Here is a 24,824-nt window from a genome sequence, read left to right as displayed (position 1 = left end):
AGACCAAACATGTTGTCATCTTTCCAGAGAGACCCCTTTTCTTCTGAAAATATTGTTTTAAAAAATAGACAAAAATTTTGGTCCACGATAATGAGTTTTCATTTTGACTCTTAGCAGTAGAAGCCACAATAGAAATTGCCACATTCTTTTCCTATGATATTGAGATCATGTTTGACTCTTCACCTTCATTAAGGAGGTGTGCAGGAGCTGCTTCTCTGAATAGTCCCCTCCCTAATCTCATTGGACTAGAATGTATCTAACATCCTGCCAGTGATAACTGAGTGTAGTACCTTTTGCAGCCAGTGAAGATAAGGAGCTATGGTTAAGATCTTTTTCCCATCTGTGTCATGGAAATTAGCTGTAGTTTTCTCCCACAGGCCTCAGAAAAACGTTGGCCTTGAGCTTTGGAAGCTTGAGGTGGAGAAAAGGGAAAGGAAACTGAACTCCATTGCATAAAGCAAAATACCCAGGAACAAAATCCAGATGGGAATTTGAGTGTATTTTTGAGCACTAGGTCACCATATTTAGGAACAATGATCTAGTATATCAGCAACAAGGAGTAAGCAGTGGCCTTAGCTGGTGTCATTTCAATTGAGGATAATAGACTATTGTAGCTTTCTGACAACATACATTAGAACAGGTTGGCATACCTAAACCAGATCTAGAAGAAACGTGTTAGAACTGCACCCTTAAATACCTTTTGACTTAGGAATCTTTTAAAATCCAGGTTTGAAAGGTGCCACTGATTCACAGAGATGCACATTGTCTGGGAAAAAATGAAGCTCCTCTGAGACTGGCAGTTTTGGAAAGTTGAGCTCAAAAACAACTCTCTATCTGTGTTCCAGGAGAGTTTAAACATGGAGGGAGATCTGCTACATCCTATTTGAAGAAAACAATAGTGTGGTGTGGTTTTCTGTGGTTTTCTTTCCTCAAAACTGTGATGCTTTTGATTAACTAATGTTTTTGACAATGTCTGATCATGAGGTAAACTGAAGTGTACAGCATGTTTGAGAACTAGTTCAGCTATGCAATGAAGGCTAATTTACTATGAGTTCAAAAGGAAATTATGTTTTCAGGGAAAAAAATTGCGATCTATGAAGTCAAGCTTTTATGTGCGCCTAAGTGTATTTTGCAGGTTAGCTGTTCTTGTGGATTAATTCCTATCATGTCTAAAGACAGAAAGGAACATATCTGTCACAAAGCAACTCCAGCTGTATAATTTCAAATGAGGATGTCATCTGTAATGTGGAAGACCCCCTTTCTACTTCTATTTTTCAGGACTTGCTGACAGAGCAGCAAATTTACCACCAAGCACCTTTGTCTCACCTTGCACTTTCCCTCCACAGATGCTGGGGTCTTGCTGAGCCCTTGCTGATGTTCAGAGGCTGTGCCGAGCAGGAAGATTGCAGTGAACCTCTTCCCATGTCCTGGGGGAGCCAAATTCCAAGTGTAGCAAAACCCTCTGGGGGGGTAACACAGGTGCGTGAAAAATGTTGGGAACGTGGCTCCATATTGATTTTATATTAATGTTTGACATGCAGAGTGGGAATAATGTTCCAGTGGCAATTCATCTCAAGACATGCACTATTATACAAAATAAATGTCAGTGTTTGCCCTCCATGCATGCAGCCTTCTGATTCACGCAGATAATTTGAAGATTTTGAAATTTAGGTTGTCCACTCCTCTTTCTTAGCAGAGAAAAATTAACTAGTGTGTCCTGAAATAAACGTTAAGAAAATAGTATCAGGTATTTTTTTCTACTCCTTTTGCTCTTCCTCAGAGACTTTGAGCAACATTAAATGTTCAGGCTCACCAAAAAAATAAATGCTGAGCTCTGATCCATCCTGTTCTGCTTTCTGCTGCACCTTCCTGTATCTCCCTCAGCCTTTCTGATGACTTCTTAGTGAAAGTCCCATTTCAGATAGTCAGTATCAGAGCACAGAGATAGAATGCTGATTCTAAGCGTGAATATATTCTGATAAATCACAAGTCAGTGATTGGTAAAAGTGAAGTTTTGATAAAAAAATGAGTCAAGTTCTGTATAACACAAGCCAGGCCTCATAAGCAATTCTGATACTTTTAATGTATATGCCAGGTTCTAGGCTATTACAATTACAATCAGGTGCAATGTGAAGCTTATGCAATTTTATGGTCAATGAAAGGTGCACACTTCATAGCTAGAGACTGAAATCCACTATTCCTTTAGTCAAAAAATGTGCACAAAAATATTTCCACACTCTATACTGTCAGAGAACAAAGGCTGATGATGTGGGAATGCCCTGAAACTTGCAGAGAGTTGTGTTCTCCTCTGCTGAGAATGACATCCGTAAACATCATGGTGGGAACACTATTCACTGATGCTTGGAGAGAAACGTCTGATCAACTTAATTTTATTGCCTGAGAAATAATTTGAATAATGTGAAATAATTTAATTGTCTCTATTCTGAACCGGAAGGCAAGACTGAAAATCCAGGGTGGGCATTTTCCATGGTGGCTGAATTTAACCAGACTGGGGGGACTTGTATGACTTGTGCATGTAGCTGGTACCTTCTGTGATCAGGACTTGATTCTCACTGCAAATTTTCTGGAGCTGTCTGTTCCTTTCTGTAGTCTTTATTTTCCTATAGACAGGGAAAAATTAAAATGAGTAAGTTATCATGCCAGTAGGCTTTAGGAAAGGAAATATACAATTTTCATTAAACCAAATATGTTCTTAGAAGAAATTACTTTCCTTTGGTCGGAGAAAGGATGGTATCCTCACTTCTGGTTTCCCCTCTGACTTAAGAAAACACACAGAAAATCCCCATGGTGAGCTAGGATTTTTGCTTATTTTAATATTAAGGGATATTACTTCAGTCACTTTACAGTAGTAAGAAACTGTAGATACCATATTATCTGCTTTAAAAAAATTATTTTTAGAAAAAACAGAAAAACTGATTTGTTCACTTAAGCTTAAAAAGGAGATACCAGGTGGTCTCTTACCCATGGTTTGGGCAGATAATTCATTCAAGGCTTACAGAATAAAGAAGCATAAGCCTCAAGCATCTCTTCTCCTCATATTCTTTTGAATTACTGTACAGTAATTTATGTAAGTGGCTTCTGTTGCTCCCTTAATGACTACATAATTTTCTTGCTGTGTTTCCTCACATAGAATCGCAGGATGACTACACAGTTACTTCAGTCATATCAGTACTGGACTAGATAATCTTAGATTTCTAGACTGAAATATCTCAACAGAATGTGAAAAAAAGGGGAAAAATATTATGCTTTTCATGCTTGAACAAATATGACAGTGATGAGAAACTAGTTTTTTAAGATTAAGGCAGTGGAGAGGTATTGCTTGAAACTATCTTTTAATAGCTTATTTTTAAAATGATACACCAATACATTCCACAAAAATACTGAATAAAAATATGAATTTTGACCATTTTAAGTGCTGTTATATTTACAAATATTTTAATTTCTTCCATAGTAAGATGCCAATTTTAGAAAAAAAAAAATAATATTCAGAGTAAGTTTTTGTGTAGTATTTTGAGTAGATATTACACCAAAAGTATTGGTTTTTTACTTACTGGCAATATACTTAAGTATAAATGGTATACCAAGTTAATTGTACAATATTTTCTTGTTACTTATCCTTTTGATCACATAAGTTGTTTTTTTCAAGAAGATAGAAAAAGTCTTTCAACTTTCAGTTAGATAAAAAGACACAAATATTGCTTAGCGACACTTTTATTGAAATGGTTTCTAAAAAAGAAAATTAGGACTATTTAATGTTTCTCTTCACCAAGGAAAACAATACTAAGAACAGAAGAAACTGTTTATCTGAAGAACAAAATTCTTCTCTCTTCTTGGAGATGCAAATACCTTTTGTTTCATCATATAAACAAATTTTTCTTATGTTGTGGAGCACAGTTTTTTTTATAGGTTCCGGTCCAGAAAATGATTTTGTGATGCTGTTTAAGCAGTAAGCCTGTAATAGTTTGTTATGTAGTGAATTTCCATTGCTCATGCCTATTGTGCAGGTAATGACTTTGGGGGCAGAGAGTGAAATGAAATTCCCCATTGAGTAGATAAACACTCATTTATTACTGATTCTCTGGGTGCCAAATTATAGGCTAGTTGATAGTGAGAACCTCTATCAGTTTTTAGCCTTTGACTCCAGATGACTGAGGTAATCACATGACTCATATCACCTCCAAAGGAAAGGTTTCTCTTAGGAAAGAGTGGTTGAAAGACTGTTGCTGCATTATTAATAAAAAACAGAGGCAACACAGAATCCCTGATGTCTCAGGATGATGAGGTGAGACTTTGAATTGTCCCACAGGAAATGGTTTTATTTTATTTATTTTCTTCCAGCAAGTTTTGCATTTCCTTTGTTGCCACAGGCAGCTGTAGCGCTTTCATGTACAGAGTACAAAATGCAAATAGCAACTCTACAGTTGATAAGTGGTTGGAAGTGCTTCATGCCACAGAATGGCAAACCTACTTGGAATGTGTTATCTCATATATACATTTCTAGTTTGTAGTACATCTGCTCGGGGTTCCTGGGTAACCTTGACGAGCAAGAATGCTCTGCTGAAGTCACAACAATGGTGATATGGGATGGTAAAACACGCAGCAAGCATCAAAATAGAGCAATTGCTTCAGTGGGAAAAAATCATCACTCTTCCTAATCACATACACATTGAATTTGTGAAGGATATGTAGTCAGAGGCTTGGTGTTTCATTAATGATGGATGATGTAATTCAATGATGTAGTTTAAAATTAACATTTAGTAAGGACTCACCTATGGTTAATTTATAGTAACTTCACTTTTATTTTGATGATTTAGGTTCAGTGCTCCAGGAGGCTTGCCTTGGGAACACTGTCTAGCAAGTTTAGCTGATAATGTTGAACAAGAGCCAGGGGAGCAATGACACCTAATCCATATGAGATTTAAAGAAGCAAGAGATTCCCTCCGATCTAGAACATTCCTATTGTTCATAGCTCACTGTTGTTGTCACCTCTTTCAAAAGGAATTAATTATCTTCACAAAATAATGTACTTCCTTATATTTCTTATTTAATAAAAATTTAAATTTCTTAATAAATTTCTTATTTAATAAGAAAGTTAAAGGATTTAACTTTCTTTAGGTGTATGAACACATGGTGTTTATTTTTGTGCTCCTGACTTTGCACAGCAACTTGCAATGGGTGTATGTGAAATGTCTGTCCACCTAATAAGTACTTACCTAATGAAGTAATACTGTTTAGAAACAATGTGCCTTGGCTAAGTGATGTGATGTGGCAAGGGTAAATCACACCACAAAACAGAGTGCAAAATTTAAATCAGTGAGGTCTGGTTTAGGGCTTTTTATAGTTAAATTGATTTTAAGGTAGGCATATGTTTGTCTTTATTGCACATTCAGCAGTTTTATTAGTTAAAAGTGCTGAGGTACAGTTTTAGTTGAAGAACAGCAGCACTCAGCAAGCTCCAAGTGCAGTAGGCTGGTACCATTTGTGTATGTTGGCGTGGAAAGGACAGTACAGTGCTGTGGAAGTTAACAGTGTGCTTGTAGTTCTTTATCATACTTTAGCTGATCTATGATTTCCATGCAAATCTGAAGAAAATCAACCGGGATTTGGATGTTCAGCATTCTAGAAAACTTTCCCCAAATCTGCAATCTGAAGGAATTAGTCAATTGAAGAAAAGGTTTCGGATTGAGATTCAAATACATGAGAGGTTGTTGCAAAGAGGAAAGTACTAAACTGTCCTATTGTCTATGGGGAACAGGAGAAGGATAGTAATGTTTTCACATTCTAGTGAGGGAGATTTAAGTTAGACATTGAGGAAACCATTGTAAGTGTAAAATTAGTGAAGCACAGCAGCTGATGGATTAGAGATGCTGCTGCATCCCTATTGAAGATTCTGGGAACAAGTTAGGCAAACTTCTCTCAGAGGCAGTTGAGTGATCCTTGTTGTGAGCAGAGGGGTGGCAAAGATGGCTCGTGGCATCCCTACCCACCCTGTCTAGGTCAGCCCTGTTTTTACATTGTCCTTGGGAGGCAGTGAGATTAAAAACTTCGAATTGCAGTGGCTTCATTACCCTGATCTCTTTTATGGTTGTGTCTTTTGCTTAGCTCTTATTAGGGTGTAAGATAAAACCTAAATATACTTTTGACCAGCAAGTTTCCACAGCTTTTTTTTTTTCCCAGGAAGGGTATTAAAAGAAAATGCAGCATGTCTGTTTAATACTATCTTAGCCTTTGTTTTGTGTTATTTGGCAGTATTCTTTGTTTGGATGTTGTGAATGAAATATTTTTCTAATAGTTTGAAACAAAATTTGCATATTGTCATTAGGTAAAATTAAATCCCAGACATTTATAGGTTAACTTCCATTTTTATTTAAAGAAGATTTGTGGAAATTAATTAAATTGGAGATTGTAAAATGCCCTTCTGTTTGTTTTTTTCATATCGTAGCATAAATAAATAAAGTCCTTTACATTCTAAATCTATGTAGCATTACATCATTTCCCACATCAATTTAAGCTTCTGTTCTCTAGAGATGGTGTTATTTACAGTAAAATCCTATGGTGTTCAAAGTAATAAAATATGTCTTGTCACAACTGATGAAGACACTGTTTCCTAGAATGCATGGTAAAGTTCGTTGGAGCATTAAAAAGGGTATTCTTGGTTTCTCATATGTAGATACAGCCTAAGTACTTGAATAACCAGCAGAGTCATTAGGGTGTCTCCCTGTAAAAAATACTGGTGTTGGTGGTGAGAAAATAGAGTATTTTTTGCTCATTGCTGTCTTTCTTCTTTATTTTTTCTTAGTATCTGGCCTTTCTTGCCTTCATATTAATTTGTCCAAGCTGTAGTTTGCCTTTCCATTTCTTCTTCTTGTTTCAGTTCAAGAGCTGTAACAGGAAAATTGTATTGGAGCCCCACTGATATATTTCCTTTGAATGGTAATAGAATTTGACTGACTGATATGATACAGTCCTAATGAATTTTATTTAAAGCATTGGGGATTAGAAACACACTTTCTAACAAAAACCAAACCATTGTTTTCCACACAAGTGCTTGTTCCAATGTGCTCTTAGATTTGGAAAAAGAGCAGTGCAAAGTTCCATTAGCATTTTTTAATTAGAAGAAATTTTAATTGTGCTCTCAGACTTTGGAAAGATCTGCAGTCTTTCTGAGTGCTAAAATAGTGGCATATATAGCTTCTGCCTCTCTTGAATCTCTTCTTTGAAAAGCACAATTAAAAGTGTATTTTTGCTGCTACTGTCACCACACTGTAGTTCTATGACAATTTTAGAGGAGGAATTTGCTTTGAGTCCAACAGGAAGGGGCTGAAGAACTACACATGAGAGGGAATATATTCTAGTGGGTTTTTAATAGATTTAAAAAAAAACACTGTTTGTCTTACAGAAACAAGTAAAGGGCCTCCTGTGACACATAAGATTTTGTAAGCACACTGAACTGGCAATCAGCTAATCTCTGGTGTCAGAACGATATCAGTAATTGGATCCCCTATGAAACAACAGGAGTCAGTGGTGGGTGGATTGTTTCTTTGCAGTGCAGTGCAGGCAGCTGAGTGCTCCGTGCTCAGCTGCGAGGTTGTGGGAGCCTGATTGCCACGGTACCAGGAGAATTGAGACAGGTTTTTAATTACCGCTTTATTGAATTATTTGGTATTATTTCTTGCAAGTGCACAATGAAGCACCATGTGAGAATACTAATTTCTACTCGGTTAATCACGGGTAGTAGGGCTTCTATTGCATGCTTGTAGCCTGCTTGTGTCTTTTAGTTTTGTAGTAATCATGAGAGATATCACTTTTACACTTATTATAGGTAAATTTTTGGGTCAAAAATAGTGTTGTTTATGAGCTTGTGATATTATGATTGAAAGTCACAGGAGAGATTTCAGCTTTTCAGGGTATCACAATGGGAATGCCTTGTTGTTCAAGAGCAAAAAAAAATTCAAAATGTAGAAGGGAGAAGAAATAATCTTATTTTCTGTTTGTAGTAAGTAGGCCTGTTTTGACTCAACTAATTATCAGAAGCCCCTGTTCTGCTGTGAGTATTTTCACCAAGAGCAATAACTCCTACAAGACAGATGTCCTGATATTTTGAGTGGTTTAAATATGTATGTGTATGGTTTTTTGCATCTATTTGATGTTAAAATTAATTTTAGAGACAGCCATGATGTAAGATGCTCTTTTTCTTTCACTGCCTCAGTCCATACTTCTGTGATATACTATAGCATATTTTCCAAGCCATTTAGTTCCCTAAAAGACTAACTTTATAATCACCAAAGTACCAAATAAAGCCAAGACTTTGAAACTGTATAAAAACATTTACTGTCACATTATGTACTTAGCATGACTTAACAGGTTCAGGCTTCTGAAGTGAATTTTTTTCCCCAGCTTTGACATAATTTTCCTTCACCCATTGCCTGCAAATATTATTGTTGCTTGAATGAGTCAAAATACTTGAAAACTGTTTTACTATCTTATTCTAAATCTGGAAGAACTCAGAGTCAGTCCCTATTTGAATTATATCCATTGAATGGAATTGGAAATGGAAAATATCCCTATGGGGAATAGGGAATATATAGGTAGAGAAATGCATAGAGGGAGCATTTTAAAAAGGGATTTATTTATAATGGATGTTTGTGTGTTCTATGTTTATACTCTATTTTTATAACTGCAGAAATGAGCATAATTTTAGCATTTATTGTTCATCCACAGTGACACTTTAATTGATACTTCGCAGATCAGAACTAGGCAAATAGAGGGAGAACACTGTTGTGTCTTCCCTGCCATGTATCATTACTATCTGACTAATAACAGTAAACTGGAGTTTCATGCAGTTAAAGCAAGATTGTAACTGACTTTGTAAAGAGATCAAGGAAGGATATTTTAAGTCCAGTAAGTTTTAATAACCTTTCAGAGAAAGAACAGCTTGTGATCTGATTTGGCAAAGAAAAATTAATTCTCTTTGGAATTAATTGCTGAGCTTCCAAGAACTGTTTCATGGAAGTTAGCTGCTTAAATGAAAGAACTATGGGTGAACCCATATCAGTTTTGTCTTTTCTGCCCTCAGTAGTAAAATAAAACAAATTAAATCAGGTGTATTTGACTCATTCTTTTATTTTGCCAGAATGAATGTTACACATAAAAGTAAAGTATTCTCTTGCGGAGCCCTTAAATATCTGACTACCTTTACCCCACTTTATTGGGGTTCTCTCCCTGAAACATTGGTTCAGAGGGGGGATTTGAGTTTTTTCTTGTCCTTTCTGCAGCTGCTGCTGTGGTAGACACACACACACTATTATGTTTTAGGCTTTTTTTCTTTTTTTTTTTTTAAGATTGTTTCCTCAACCACTACCTCTCACTGTAATTTTCACAACATGTAAATGTTTTTCTCCCTATTGTAGTTTTCTGTGAGAAGGCATTATGTGCAGGGCTTTGCTGCAGCCACTTTCCACGTTTAGAGTACTGTTTTTACAGTTTATTTTGAGCAAAGTGATAAGATTTCTATGTAGGAAAGTTAGACAAATAGATCAGTGCTGTCCTTGGCACTGATACTTTTCCAAATACTCTGTTTTCTTAGTTGTCTTTTTCATATTCTATATAATGTCAGCATCACAGGTTCACAGGTTCGGGGTCTTAATCAGATTGCAGCTTTGTGGTTATCGCTTCTGTTTTTATATGTTTGGGGTTTTTTTCCCAACAGCATTAAAAAGATAGTTTCCTTATCTTATTTTCTTTGTATGAGAAATGCCATTTAGGTTCTACTTTACTTTGACCAATTATACATTTTTTCCACCTGCTGTTTCTGTGGCGGGGTGTGCAGTGAGGCAGCTTCCTGGTTCCCAGGGCTGAGTTGCTTGACAGGCTGTGTTGACTAATTGGTCTCTGCCATTTTCTCTGTCTTTCTCTCCTTTCCCTCTGTACCCCAGCTGGAGCAGAGCCTCACTGAGAACAGCCCACAGAAAGCATTCTCCCTGAGCTTCTGACAACCACCTCGTATTCGGTGCTGTTATTAGCGAAACAAAAGCAAAAGTCCTCGTGTGGGCTTCCTGCAAGCAGTGGGGAGTCAAACTGTGAATTAAAAATCTTTCCCCTCCTTTGCAGCTAGGAAAGAAACATATTGGTGATGTTTGAGGCACAGATCAGCTGGCTTTTTCAGAACACCAAAGAGACTGTTAAGTTTTTGATACAGGGTTTGTTTTGTCCTTTGAGGAGAAGTAATCATAGCATGTCACATTTAGTAAGGTAATGGATTTAAGAACTGAATCATGAGGTAAGTATAATATAAGTATAGAACTCCATTCTCACACACTATATATAAACTTTGAGCATCCTCCTGCTCTTCAAATTGAATAAACCCATATAAAAATGGATACCTTTACCAGGGTTCAGAAAGGTGAAGGAAGTTAATGCTTAAAGTGGTTTAATATTTTATTTACCTTCTTCACTAGAATTTTAATTAAGTTTGAAAATTATAGAAAAGAATTCTATTCATGGCATTTCATGACATCATTTGAACAACAATTTACTGGTAAATTGATGCCATCATAGAGCAGAACAGGCAGCTTTTTAATGTGTATTTCAAGTTGGGAATTTAAACATAACGCTTGATGTGTTCATTCTTGAAGTTCTACTTTAAAAAGTGTACTGGACAGAATACAGGAATTTACAACTTCAGCATCTAACCTGTCTTGATTCCATCCAATCAAAAAGTCCTGGAGGTATAACATGAATGTGTTTGAAAAATTTCAGTGTTGAATAGTAAATTGACTCTGATTTTGCACATATTTTCATTTGTTTTAAGAAGATATATGGTCCAAAGTTAACGCTTTTGTGGCATCTTTATTGTGTATTTCCCTGTTTAACCTGCTAACAGCTCTTTGTTTGCTTCTGTTTTTCTTTGGTCTATGGTTCTGGACGAACAGTCTATATAAAACTTATATATGTATTTTTTATTTCTCATATAAAGACAGCCTTAATTCCATGGCAAGGTATTTTGATAATTTTGGGATTAGGTCATTCTTTGCTAGGGCATATTCCTAATGATCTGGAGTGCCATGATTAAATCTTGTATGAAATAAAACTTTCCACTTTAAGTAAACTCAAACTTTAAGTTGCAGCAGGATAACATTGATAATATCCCAAACACCTCTCTTAGAGTGACACAGTTGTACAAGTGCCGTATAAACTGGCCTCGAGCTGCTACAGGTTCTGCAATTGACTTGTTGGAGGATGTGGTTAGCAAGATCAGTGCCAGTGTCTCTGGACATTAAGGATTTTCCTTGTACACCAGCTTCTTTCATCTGTGGACATCTACCTAAAATCCACAGCAGGTACTTAAGCCAATGCAGCTGCACAATGGCAGATGGCCACCAAAGTTGTTGAACTTCTAGCTAAACATTCAATTAATTTTAATATTGACTCTTGGATCCATTCTCCCTTATCCTGTTGACTCATAAAAATCAGTGGAAAGCATCAACAGAGCGGTTTCATTTACTTCTTTTTGACCTGACTTCATGTATGTTGTACATGTCTTGTATGGATACCTATAGATAAAAATAATTCCCAAAGTATGTAGATTGAAATTAATTGGCAACTTGGTTTAATTTCAGCTTTTTCAAAATTAAATTCACAAAATATTTAGGTTGAAAATTTTTTAAAATATGAACAATTGAATTTTAATTCTGGTCACTCAGGATTAAATCTAAACCTGACTGCTAGATCCCTTAGCCGTTGAAAATAGTTTATTTACTAATTATACCTGCACAAAACTGTTTTTAAAATAAATGCCAATCTGCAGTTCAAGGTTATGGTGAGTTTTTCACGTATTTCAGTTGACTAAATGGCTTATAACAGCTTGTACTGTACAACACCAAAATTATTTTCATCATCATTTTCTCAGTAATATACAGAGCAAAGATTTTGTCAAAGAAGTTTACTAAGTTGTGGGTTTATCTGACCATGCCAGCGTTTAAGGAATTAAGATCTGAAATCACTTCCCTGGGAAAGTGAAAGACATGGTGAAGTGCATATATCTGATCACCAGTGGCCATCTCCTCCACCCATCTCTTCTCTGGGAGGAGCTGAGGTCCGACTCATGGATCCCTCTGGATGGATACAGGGAGGCAGCTGGTGAGCCCTGTGAAGTTGGTCCCTCCTGCTCAGTCATGGTTCCTCTTGCTGATGTCTGTGGAGGCTTTCCTTGACTTACCTTTGAGCAGGGGAGAGCCACAGAAAAGACAGGACTGGGCTAGGCAGCAAACATCCTTTATGAGAAGACAAAAAGAGAAGCTTATGGAGGAGGTGTGAGTGTTGTCTAGCCCATTTTGTCTGCTGTCAAATGCCTTTCTGTATTTCTAACTAGTCAGTGCAGGCAGTTTTCTTGAAAATCAAAATAGGAAACATTCTGGTGTATGTCAATGAATATGCAAACAGACAAGTTTGGGGATCCTTTGACTTCAAATCTTTTAACCAAATGAGAAGTGTTAGCACACTTCACAGGGGAAGCAAAACAGAACTAGGACAACTTGTTCTTTGCTAGAAGGCATCACTGCTGTCTTTAATTGCTCATAGCTGTGGGAGTATATGACCACCTTTCTTTGCTGTTATTATGTAAACAGGTTTAAGGTAATGCCTCCTACAAAAACCAGAATAGAATGAATCCTGAATGAGAATCCATTCAAAAATTGCTCTTAAAACTAAATATAGTTTTTAAAGGGCATGTTATGCAAAGTGCCTATGATGGTTGTTCTTGAAAATGAAGGTAAGATTTTGCGAAGAAGTTAGAAAGTTTTTTATTTGTCATGAGGTTTTCTTCAACACCATATGAACCCTTGTCTGCTGATCAGTTAAGTTCATTTGCAAATATGAAGTGAGGGGAAGAGATTATTCAGAAGAAAATCTGTATGGTATAAAGCCTTCTATTTCATAAGAGAAATCAGATCCAAATTCAACTAGTAATGATTCAGTAGTTAGCAGTCAACTGTTATTGCTTGGTCGATGGCAAAATGAGAAATTGAGATGATACCTACTTGGTATTTTTGAAAAACTCTTTTCCACCTGAAGCAAACGTATTTGCTGATATTAATGAACACTGGAGTTGCATGGGAAATGAAGCTGCAGGAATTTTGTAAGGCATTTGATTAGTATTTATCTAATGCTCATGACTGACACTTGTGGTAAATGAGGCCAAATATTAGATAGAAAGTCCACTATTTTGGCTGCATTTAAATTTTTTTTTTTGAAGACATTCTTTCTGTACTGTTTAAACCACAGTACACTTTTCATTAACTTCAGTGGATGGAGGAGCATGCCCTTGCATCATAATTTTATTGAGTCTTATTGGAAAAAGTGTTCACATAGACTGGAAATGTTTTATGTTTCAGAGAAAACAGACTACATTACAATTATGTTTAGAAAATGAGGAAGAAGACTTTAAAGTAGAGGAGATTCAAATTGATGGTATTTACATTAATGGCAAGTGCTAGAAAGGTTTGCATGGTCTAATTCTCACTTGATGACTGGGGAGTATAATAAAGATGGAAGGCATTTCCAAGCCATTGCTGTTACTTGTTAGTCTGTTCTATGAGTACAGCAAAATTTCTGGCTGTTTCTGTGGAAATGACTGAAAACTATTTGTGAAATTAAGAAAAAAATCTGAAAATTTGCCATCTTTAGTAGAAGCTCATCTAATTTTAATGTATGCTGTGGGTTCAAATTTATGTCCCTTTGTCAGTAAACTAATCTGAAAGGGTTTAATTGGGAAATACCTATTACCCTTTTCCTCAGTGGGATTGAGCTTTCAAACGTGTTCAAATTCATCATCAGTCTTGTACAAATTATCTTAGAAAGCCCAAGGAAAATTCAATGGGAATATTTCCCTCACGATCCACCATACTGATTACAAAAAATATCCATGCTTAATACTGAATTTATGTTTATATTTTCACAAAATTTTACTGAAAGAGATTCAGTGTATACATTCATGTGGAGCCAGTGACTTTGCAAATGCTTACAGCTCTGATAAATTTTTTAACAGCTTGCATTTACACCAAACTCTGCTTTGCACTTCTGACAAAAATACATATGTAACTCCCAGGGCATAACATGTGTGTTCATTTTCACACCACACATGCAAATCTGATGCATCAGACTTGACAGTGTACAACAGAACATTTCCTATTTTGAAGTAGCTCTGCTAATACTCTGTCATCTTCTGTAATAACCCTTTACCTTTCCTAGGGTGAACCACAAATGTTTGCAGTCATGAAAAGTTGACAGTGCCATGCAACACTGATTTCTTGTCATTACCATCAGCTGCATGATCCTGTAATGTACAATAGCAGCTGGAACTCAGTTGTGAAATAAAGACCACACAGTTGGCTTTTGGGACCTCCTACATTAGTTTTGTGAAATTCCTATGGAGTATGACATCCTTTTTTTAAAGAATACATAACTTTCTTACAAGTAGTGTTAGTGTTTACTTTCTATTAGGGTTGCAAAATTGTGACTGGCACAGTCTCAGTAGAAGCTTATTTTCCTTTTATCGTTTAACTTAAATTTTGCAGTGGTGGAAACTTGACCTGATCTTTCATCAGGTTGAAGGTCAAATTCTTTTACAAATTAGGGCAAAATTAGATTAAGTTCCCTATTTTTGGAGAACCTCAGTAACATTAGCATTTTTTCACTTCCTCTATCAAATTTCTGATGTCATCAGAAAGGAGGGTTAGCAACCTTGTCATCAGAAAGGAGTGCAGGAGTGGCAGGGGTGACCTCTAATTCACATGGGTATCTTTAAATCTATGACAGAATGGTGAAGGCAGTAGAAGATGCAGATTTTCTTCAATATCCACCTTATTGTAGCCCTCTGTTGTCTGGTCATATTTCAGTTTTACAGTTAAGGAGTTGTTAAATTTTGTCCCTTCTGTTCTGTTACGTTTAAACATGGGTGATTTCATGTAAAATTACTGGCATCTCTAGCATCTCATCCTTTTGCCCAAGAATGCTCTTTTGCACATGATAAAAAGCTGTTCCTCTTACTGAAACAGAGCTCATATGCCAGGCTTACTTGAAGTCTCTGTAATGACAGCATGAACTTTTTTACCACAAACAATCAGGTGGTTGCCTTAGGCTTTAGAGACCCGTTTGCTTCTCTTTGATCTGGTGGGTACCTGAGGTCTTAAAATTCATCCTTTTACAGCTTTCTGGGAAACAGAGGCAGGACCCTGAAGACTGTGTCCCATTTACATCCAGTGTAGAATCAGCAGATTTCACAGGAAGAATGGAATTCAGAAAGTGGTGCCCCAGAATTCCAAAGCTGGGTGCCCTGTGCTGTGGCCAGCGTGTTGTCTCTGCAGTCAGTGGTGCTGATGCTCTCCTGGAGGGAGGGATAGCTGCGGCTTGCTTGTTGTGGATGCTGGGTTTATCAAGCCCTGCTACTTAAAAGTATTGTTTATTAAACCAACCAAACAAGGGAATTAAACAGATTATAGGCTTATGTTGGAGCAAGTGAAAGACAGAAAGCATGTAATTGGAAGGTGGAGTGTTTTGACAGCTTCTGCAGATGGCAATAGACAGAAAGGAGGATTATGTTCCTAAAATGTAACTTTTTAAAAAATAATGCTCAAATAATTCTATCAGCTCTTTTGAGGGTATTGTATTTGTCATGAAATGTATGACTGCATTTCTTTCTAGGTATTGGTTATGAAAATTTTACTTTTTTTTTTTTTCTCTTCATGATCCAGAACATTTTGTGAGTGGTCCTATTGTTCAGTTTCTGTACTAATTTTTGAAGTAATGCTCTGATTTAGTTTTGCAATGCGGTGTTATCCAGAAGGATCATGAATTCAGTATTGCAATGCGGTGTTATCCAGAAGGATCATGAATTCAGTATTGCCTCACAAACTTTGTGTTATTTAATCACTCAGCAGTGTTTCATATTCAGTATCGTGTCTGATGAAAAATATTTAAATGGAAGATTGTTTCAGAATACTTATTTTTCAGAAACTTACATAAACCTAAAAACAATATAGTGAAGAATTCACTTTTACATGCTTTTGGCTTTAGCCTTTTAAAACCAAAAGGATTTCCTGAGGGATATGCTTGTCTACATCTATTTTCCCTCCAGCATATGAAATGACAGGCTATACAAAGTGCCCAAATATTAATTTTTGTGGCACGTCTGTGTATTCATCTGTCAACCTTCAGTGAATTTTCTGGTTTTCTATTAGCTTGTCCCAAACTGCTGGCAAGCTAAATTTCTCTAACAGACATCAATTCACTGCATTAAACTCCTATTCTACTCTGCAAGATGTATTGATTGTTTTTTTCTCAGCAAAGTGACAACTACCATTTTCATGACAATAATAGAGATTGATTACAATTTTATGGAAGAGAGAAGGAGCCAATATTGCTGAAAGAAGCTTGGGGCTTATAAAAATTGGAAAAAAGATCGTTTGAATTAATAAAAAAAATTAATTCATCTGTTGCTAATGAAGCTGAAGTATTTTTGATATAATGAAAACTACAGTAAATGCATGATCATTGCTGAAGTCAGGCAGATTTAAATGTGTTTGTAGCATTTGCTGCCTGAAATCACTTGAAGAAATGCTAGTAATCCATTTTGAAGGGTTCAGACTATGAACTCTATAAAACTGTAATAGATTTTCCTATGCATGTAGCTATGGATGATGACGTATGTATGGTCATGCTGTGTTATCTTGATCAGTGGAAGCTGAACCTAGAAGACTGAGGAAATATTGTTGGGCTTTTTTATAGGGGCATCCATTGAAAACCTAAAAGGAAATATATTTATTTTGGTGGGTTTTTTTTGGTTTTTTGGGTTTTTTCACTATTAATTTCATTTACGTCTCACATTATATTCTTTACTGGAGATATAAACTGCAGGCCGAGCTCCTTTGCTCTTCTCTCACACCTTATCTACTCTAAAAGAAGCTGGACCAAGAGACAGTGAGGGATCAAGATGAGACTTGCATATTTAAGAGGTTGTTTATTCATGACATGGTGTCAAAGTATAATAACAGAATTCATGCAGGGTATAACAACATATACAGTTTACTTGTGCTGTTATGTGCTATCTTATATTTAAACAAGACAAAACCTGTTAATAGATACTTTCATATAAGGCAGAGTTTTCTGTGTGTGATGTGACTAAAATTCACTTCACATTCAACAATCTGGTATCAATTTTTATTCTTTTTTTTTTAAACCAAGGTTATAGTACAATGCATGTAAGACTTTTTAACAAACTGCAAGGTAGAATTGAGAAGGAAAAATGTTTTGCAAATTACTTTAGTCTCTGAAATGACACTTTCTTTTGCAATTAATTTATTCTGTGATTTTCTCCATCGAGAAATACGAAGAGCTACAATTTTAGTCTAGGAAATGAAATTCCGAAAAGTAAGCTTACCTAGGTAAGCCAGAGTAGTATGCTAAACTAATTAATTCTGCGCCTCTTTCACACGTGGACATGTGAGTACAACTTTGAAAATTTTGCTCGTACCTCCACATAAAAAGTTGTAAATTATCACAGTTCTTATTTAGTGTTGAACCAAACATAAGCCCTTTCTGAGGGAGACACAAAGAAGAAATGTTTCAGAATTAGGTGTGAGGACACACCTTTTGCCTCATTTAGCATACCTACAGGTATGTCCAAATGTTTGGATTTTTTCTTACCGTTCCACATTAACTATAAAGCTTATAAAGGATTTTTGTTGCCAGATTTTTTTTTACTTGAAAGAGCAAGATAATGTATTGTTTGTCATCTATTAATTCTATATACATATATGTGTAAAAAAATGCAGAGCAACAGAGCTGCAGATGTAGTGTTCAAATGTAAAAGCAGAACAAATAAATGAGTACATACATCCCACTGTGGAATTTGCATAGGAGCCTAGTGGTTAAATTAACAATAGAGACAATTTCTGTATTTGACTTATCATGACCTTCTGTACTCTTCATATACTGTTGTAAAATTTTTCATGGTAAACTTTCAGCACAAAAGTGATTTCAATATTTTAGGGAAAACTGTTGAGCAGGAGAAGGTAAAATCATTACCTCATTATAAAAATGAATGTTTATGACCTTTTAAATGACAGCTGTAGGGCCAAAACAGCTGGGTAAACAGGTTGAACTTTTTCTAAGTGGCAGTTCTCTCTTTGGAGAAAAGTGTTTGAAATGTCTTTATGAGACTGGTTGTGGTTGGGTCTGAACGTATTGTGGTTTGCCCATGGGTGGTAAAATTTGTGATAGTATATCCACCAGCTTACTTGGAAGAGCACTTGGCTCAGTCTCTGTATATCTTATGTGATTTTTGCAGGATGTGCACCTGGGATTTGCAGGAGTCCAGGTGTCATTTGATGCTGGCTGTAAATTGTAAAACGTTGGTCTTCCACTTGACTAATTTACAGTGTGCTAGCATGTATGTTTGTTCTCCAAGAAGTCAGACAATTGGCATTGTTAATTATTTAGGAACAATCTCAGTTTTCCTTAAATTTTCTGCTTGGAAAGAAAGCTCTGTCTGCATGAGATTGAGGGGTTGCATTGGAGTTATGTGGAGGAGAAGAGGATCCTGTGACTCCTTAGGTTGGCTGTAGTGCTGCACAGGTGTGGATGCTCTGCCACTGGTGTCTCCTTCCATCCACAAACAGGTGGAGCTGCTCTTGTGGGAAGCTGCTGCTATCAGCCCTTAGGCACCCACATTGCTTTCACATGGAAGCAGGGGAGAAGCCTTGGTGCTGCACTCCCCAAAGAAGCCAGAGAGGCAGAGAATGACAGGAAAGAGACACCCCTATCTCCTGCTGCTCCTCCAAGCATGGTGGATGCGGGCTCTGCGGTGAAACGCGGCCATGGTGAGCTCACTGCAGTGCTAACTGGATGGCCTCCCACAGTGTGCTTTAGCATCTGATTTAGGCTACATCTATGATGGTGCTGCCTGGTAATGTGTACTGTCTGCAATGATGCATTTCACTGCTCTTTCCTGGTACAAAACGCTGAGTTCAGAGGAGCTCTGCCAACAAACTGTGTGTTCATAGCAGTATTGTGCTTCCACGCCATTTTGTGAGGCAGGAAAGTTCAGTGACAATTAAATGGTGTCAGAAAATAGTTAAAATGTCCTCTGTGAGTTTTTGTCAGATTTATTTACAGCTAAGTAATTCTATTTGACTGTGCAAGACCAGGCAAATGCTTCTGAAGGTTATTTTAAATATTGTCAGCAACTTGAACCTATGTAAGCACAAGTAATGTATCACCAATTAAACAACATTCCTCATAGGAACACTGGTTGAATGTGTTTTAGTGTCCTCACTTTGGCTTGAGATGCTGAAAGCAGCGCTAGAATTCTGCTTTAACCTGAGCTACACAAATTAATATTTTTAACTGATTTTGGAAGTATAATGAGGGAACATGCTTGTTTCTTATTTTAATTTCTACTTTGAAATATGAATTGATTTGAAATAATTACAACTGAATATAATGCTTGTATGTAATTGATGATTAAATTATCATTGCATTTGCTAATTTTTTAATATCCTGTTTTTATAGTGAAATCTTAAAGTATTTAGCCAGATTAGGGACTGTGGGGTGAAGCCCTACTTTCGTGCAGTAGGTGAACTCTTAAATCAGTCTCTGGAGTTATTTAACGGTTACCAATTACTCCTGCATTGTAAACAATCAAAGTGCTTGTATCTGCAGGCAGTAGATAACCTGAAAATCAAATATATCAGCTCTGCAGAGATCCTTGAGGAGATTGTCCTGTCAGCTAAAACAAGAATAAAAGATGTGATTGTAAATAACATTTGTGGGACAAGCAGGCTAGTAGCATTCATTTGAAAAATAAATATGGAACCACCTGTAGCCCACAGCGGACATTAATTGTACATCTGTCAGAAAACAAAACCTTAAGAAACTTGTGGGCTTTGCTTCCTGATTGTTTTAAGTTATGCTTTGCCATCTTATGATGTGAGGGCATCCCTGACCCACTCTTTGTGAGGAGGTGTAATGGATAGCACTGATCCTATCAGAGGTGTTGGAAACCCCTGCAGTTCAGATTCTTTGAGTCATGGAGTAGCTGCTAGCCGTATGTTTTCCCCTTTTTTTTGTGAGAAGGCTGTGATTTTTAGCTACATGCATGTCATAGGGATTTTACTTTAATATGAGTTAATGAATGAATTAATTAAATTGAATAGAATTTCTTACCTGTTAACTTTTTCTAGTTTTATTTCTTGTTACCGATCATAAGAGAGGAGAAACTAGTAGTAAGCTATAAATTTTGATTGAAATGTCTCCATACCTATCCATAAAGTGGATGAGAAAAATTAAGATTTTAATATAACCTTATTTCAAATGCCATCAGCATTAGAAATAATACAAATTTTAGCGACCCTTAAAATTAATCCCACAGCGCTGAAGTTATTAGAGATTTGGCCAGTTAGCTCAAGTGCTGGAGTATAAAAAGAGCTTCCAAACCAGTAATATTGTGACAGACAGTATCATTGAGAATACTAGGTTGATTCTGTAAGGATGGTTGTGCTGATGTTTAAGTGGTAAGCTTTTTTCTTTTGTTTTGAAGGAGCGAGAGGGTGGTGATAACAATTTATTTATAGCCATTTGTGGTGGAAATATTTGGTAAATAAATGAAATGGAGGGGAAAGAGGAAATCTGTTAGCTGCTGTTTTCTTGTATCAACTCTTTTTTTTCCCTCTTAAAGATAGCTGTTTAGTCCATTAGTGGTTTTCTTTCTCCTTGCATGCTGGCTTCCTGTAGGTTTCACTATGGAGTAGCAGGTGTACAATTCCAAAGTGTCTTTACAAGTGGCTCAGCAGGGCTTCCTGTGCCATACATTCACTGGAGACAGCTCATCTGTTTAATCCTTATGTTTTAGTCAACCTTTCTTATTATGCGGACAGGGCTCCCATGCTCAGCTGGATTTTGACTCTCAGAATGAATTGATGGAGCTCTTTGATCTTTGCTGTGTATTGCATCTGTTTCATCTTTCATCCTAATGCATGATCTTCCTAACTTCTAGCTAATGCTTTATTTTGTTTATTTTACCTTTTCCACTTGAATGCATCAATTTTATTTTGTTCTTTCAGCACGACTTTTTATTGTCAAGGAACTTGATTGCACAACTTTAACATTATGATAATTAAGCTGGTATGGGCATTTAAAACGCAGGCAAAGACTTGAAGAGCCATGCCATTTTCAGGGTTGGTACTTTACATTTTAGAGCCTTGATCAGAATCCTTAAAAGGGATTAGTGTAATTTTTACAAATTTACAGATTAGTGCACATGGTGATAGTGGTGATGAATAGTGGACATGCCAAAGAAATAGGTTGGGACAGTACACACATTTGGAACAGCCTGCTACTGGGTATTGACACCTGAACTACAGTGGCATTGAGCAGTAGTGGGCAGAGCTGTAGAATGCAGAACTTGAGTTTAATCAGCTCCTTAAGAACTGATAAGAAGTTACACTTTTTCTTAGTTGTGGGTTTATCCGACTCCAGGAAGTTTAAAGGCATTCAAAATTCCATGTTCTAATTCAGTCATATGCTGAGCTGCAGTTACATTTTGGTTATCTTCACACCCCCCTCCCCCCTCCACCCCCAATCTTAAATTTAAGTATGACAACCAGCAAGGGATTACTCTTTTTCAAATGAACCCAGCAAATTAACAATTTTCATTATACTTTTCTGTTGAAACTAGCACCACCAACAGAGCATTTTTTTAATGGTATGATTGATTCCTCTACTCGTACAATAGAGTTTAAATTCTGTTCTTAAAAAGATTTAAATCAGTGTTCAGCTTTAAGTGAGAGTAGAAATTTAATTTTTCTCATGATCAATAATGCTGGAGTGGAGAGAGCATTTTCAAATGAGCAAAAAAATCTACAGCAGCAAAACTCCTGAGTCTTTGCTCATAAGATGTTTGATATATTTCACTCCAGTCTAGCATCTTACATGTCTGGCATATTCAGAGCCATTCCCCATTTTGCTGCATATATGGAACATATTTTGTCCCTTTGGGAATAGCCAGCATTTGAACACTAAAGTTTTTGTGGGTTTATTTTAATGCTCTTTCTCTGGAGAAGGCTCCTTGTGCAGAACTTCCACTTCCCTGTTTAGTGTGGTAAAACCTGGGGCAGTTGATTGTTACGTGATGGGGAAATCTGCATTTAAAAATGGAGACAGATCCTCCAGAGCTGCTTCTTTGGTCAATGACATATGACCCATTCAGTCACATTACAGGAGAATCTTTTAGCATCCTTGTGCAAATACCATGTCTATAAGTGAGGAAAAAAAAGCACAAACCAGTAAGTTTTGGGAAACAACAACATTTTTAATTTTGAATTTGTTAGGCTTTATTTAAAAGGAACCATAGCCTCACAAAATTATTTATTTTAGGCTTGATTTCACTGTGACATAAGTAGATGACAGTTACTAGTGATAATTTCTGCAAATAAGAAGTAAAAAGAGACCTGAATCTGATATAATACAATGACATCTGCTGTTGTTGCAAATCAAAAAATTTGATAATATTTGCCTGGTATAATAAATATCTTTCCCCCAAACAAGAAAACTAAACCCCCCGCCTCCCTCCTCCAACCCTAAACTATGCTTCTCTTGCTGTTAGATCATCTTCTTTCAGCTACTTTTGATGTAACACTCTGTAAGAGCTCTCTGTCCTCTAATATTGAAAATAATAGATAACTGACATTGATGGCAAAACCAGTTTAAAGATATATAAGGAAGAAGTTGAGAATTTGGGGAAAAAATGATAACTGACTTGGCCTCCTTCTTATCTTTTTGTTTTTTTTAGTTTGCCTTTGGAGCTGTTGCCTTTTTACCTCTCTGGAAGGAATCAGTTGTAGAGTATTATCTGTCAGGAAATTAACTGTTTGTATTGAAAGAAGCTCATTAAGTGAATCTAGAAAATTATTAATATCCTGGATGCCCGTGTCAGGCACTTTCACAATTTGAGACCTGTCTTTGTAGAATCCAGTCTCAAAATGTAACTACATTAACTCTATACTCTATTTTTAATGAAGTTTTATCAGATAATTTTAGTGGTTTATGTTGTTGGATTTAACCTTTTTTTCCCTGTCTGTTGGGTGTTTGGATTATGTCATTTTGATTGGATCATTGAAGTTACAACCTTTCTAATAGGTCATGCACCAGAGTTTGTTTCTGCCACATTATTGGTGTTTTACATGTTTCAACTTTATTCAGACAAAATGGATAATTTTATGAGACTACTTCAGCTGTAAGTGCATTTTTTTATTTTGGAGAAAAATATAAAATGACACATTAAACATAAGTACCATATAATCTAAAGAGATTGTGTTGCTGTAGCATGGCAATATGTTTTCTCCAATGTGTTTTGTGTTTGTTGTCTCCAGAACAAGAATTTGTTTAATTCAGTTGTTATTTTGTTCAATGTGTGTGTGTCTGCCATCCCAGTTCCAGTTTACTGCAGGTGAGAACTTTTGCATAGGAGATGCCTTTAGGCTGTAGAAAAAGGCATTTTAACCACAACGCTGGGAATGAGTTTCCTGTAAAACAGTGCAAACACTGCCTTTAGGGAAGAACTATTACTTGCTCCTGGAATTGTGGTGCTCAGATGTCTCACTTGACCCAGCAAGAGGCTCTCTGGGAAAGGGCTTTTATATGCTGTCATTCCATTAAGACAATGCAAGTTTTTTTATTGCCTCATCTTTACAGAATGATACAACCCCATTTCAAATCCAGAATTTTTAGTCTGAATGTTAATGAACAGCTTGTCTTTTTTAAAAAATAGGCAAACAAATAGTTCAGGACAGACTAATTTTTTGTTGATTTCAGCTCAGTCTTTCTTATTCCCACAAGCGTTTCTGTTTCACAGGTATATTGTCAATTACTGATTTTTTGGGGTCGTTCTGTTATATAGGTAACAGAATTGAAATTCTTGTCGAATGTGTTGCATTAAGCTGTCCTGGCTTTGTGATAAGTTAGCTTCCGTGCCATGAGTGGGTAGAAGCTGGGAGCGGACATCAGGAATGAAAATCGCTCGTTGCGATTACTGCCCTTACATTTTTTCCTGGACACCTGCTACTGGAGGTTGTCAAAGGCAGGATGCTGGAGCGTGTATATGTAGTGTCTATATTCTTAATGGTCAGTTTAAGAAAAGGTATGTCAGACTACTAGTGCAGGTAACAAAACAGCAGAGCATTGGTGAAACGGAGTTTCACCAAAAGAAAAAACATTTGCAGCTTTCAGTCTTGTCGGCATCTGGCCATAGCAGGACAGAACAAAAGTCCTTTAGTTCACCTGTCCTGACAATATTAAAGTGGGATAAAGCTGGACCTGTTCGTCACACTGCAGGTGGAGGAATGGTCTTTCCCTCCTTTTTCTTTCTTTACCAGTTCCTAGAATATAGGCAAGATTGTTTTCCTTGCAGTGCATTAATATTTCACCTCTGCTCATTCTGTGCTAAGGATTGACACAACATGTGGCCTCTTCACATCTGCCTCATGGCGCTTCCCCCTTGAGAAGCTACGTGTGACCTTTGCAGACATTGTTCTGCACTGTGAGACTTTATTATTTCATTCTTTTCAGTGGAATATGTGTGCCGTTTAAACTGCAGGCCAGCTGCCTAAAATAAAATTAGAAAGAAAAAATATCTGTAGCTATTTCAGGTGCATATGACACGCCAAAATGAGAAACCATACCATAAGGTCTCTGTCTGTACTTGCATATGCTTTTTCTTGGATTGAGGGGGGAATCAGTGTGTAAGAGGGTCA

The 24,824-nt window shown here is 36.6% G+C and overlaps 1 long non-coding RNA gene across 1 annotated transcript in view; it reads left to right on the top strand.

Moving 5' to 3' along the window:
- The window catches only part of LOC115909822, a 71,338-nt gene that overhangs the window by 17,507 nt on the left and 29,007 nt on the right, over positions 1 to 24,824 (top strand). The window contains exon 2 of the long non-coding RNA XR_004061177.1: positions 1,347 to 1,479. This is a non-coding gene — a long non-coding RNA (uncharacterized LOC115909822). The remainder of the gene's footprint in view (positions 1 to 1,346; positions 1,480 to 24,824) is intronic.

Source organism: Camarhynchus parvulus, chromosome 1A (assembly GCF_901933205.1).
Source record: "Camarhynchus parvulus chromosome 1A, STF_HiC, whole genome shotgun sequence".
In the NCBI taxonomy this organism is placed as follows: domain Eukaryota; kingdom Metazoa; phylum Chordata; class Aves; order Passeriformes; family Thraupidae; genus Camarhynchus; species Camarhynchus parvulus.
This window is presented reverse-complemented; position numbering and strand designations above follow the sequence as displayed.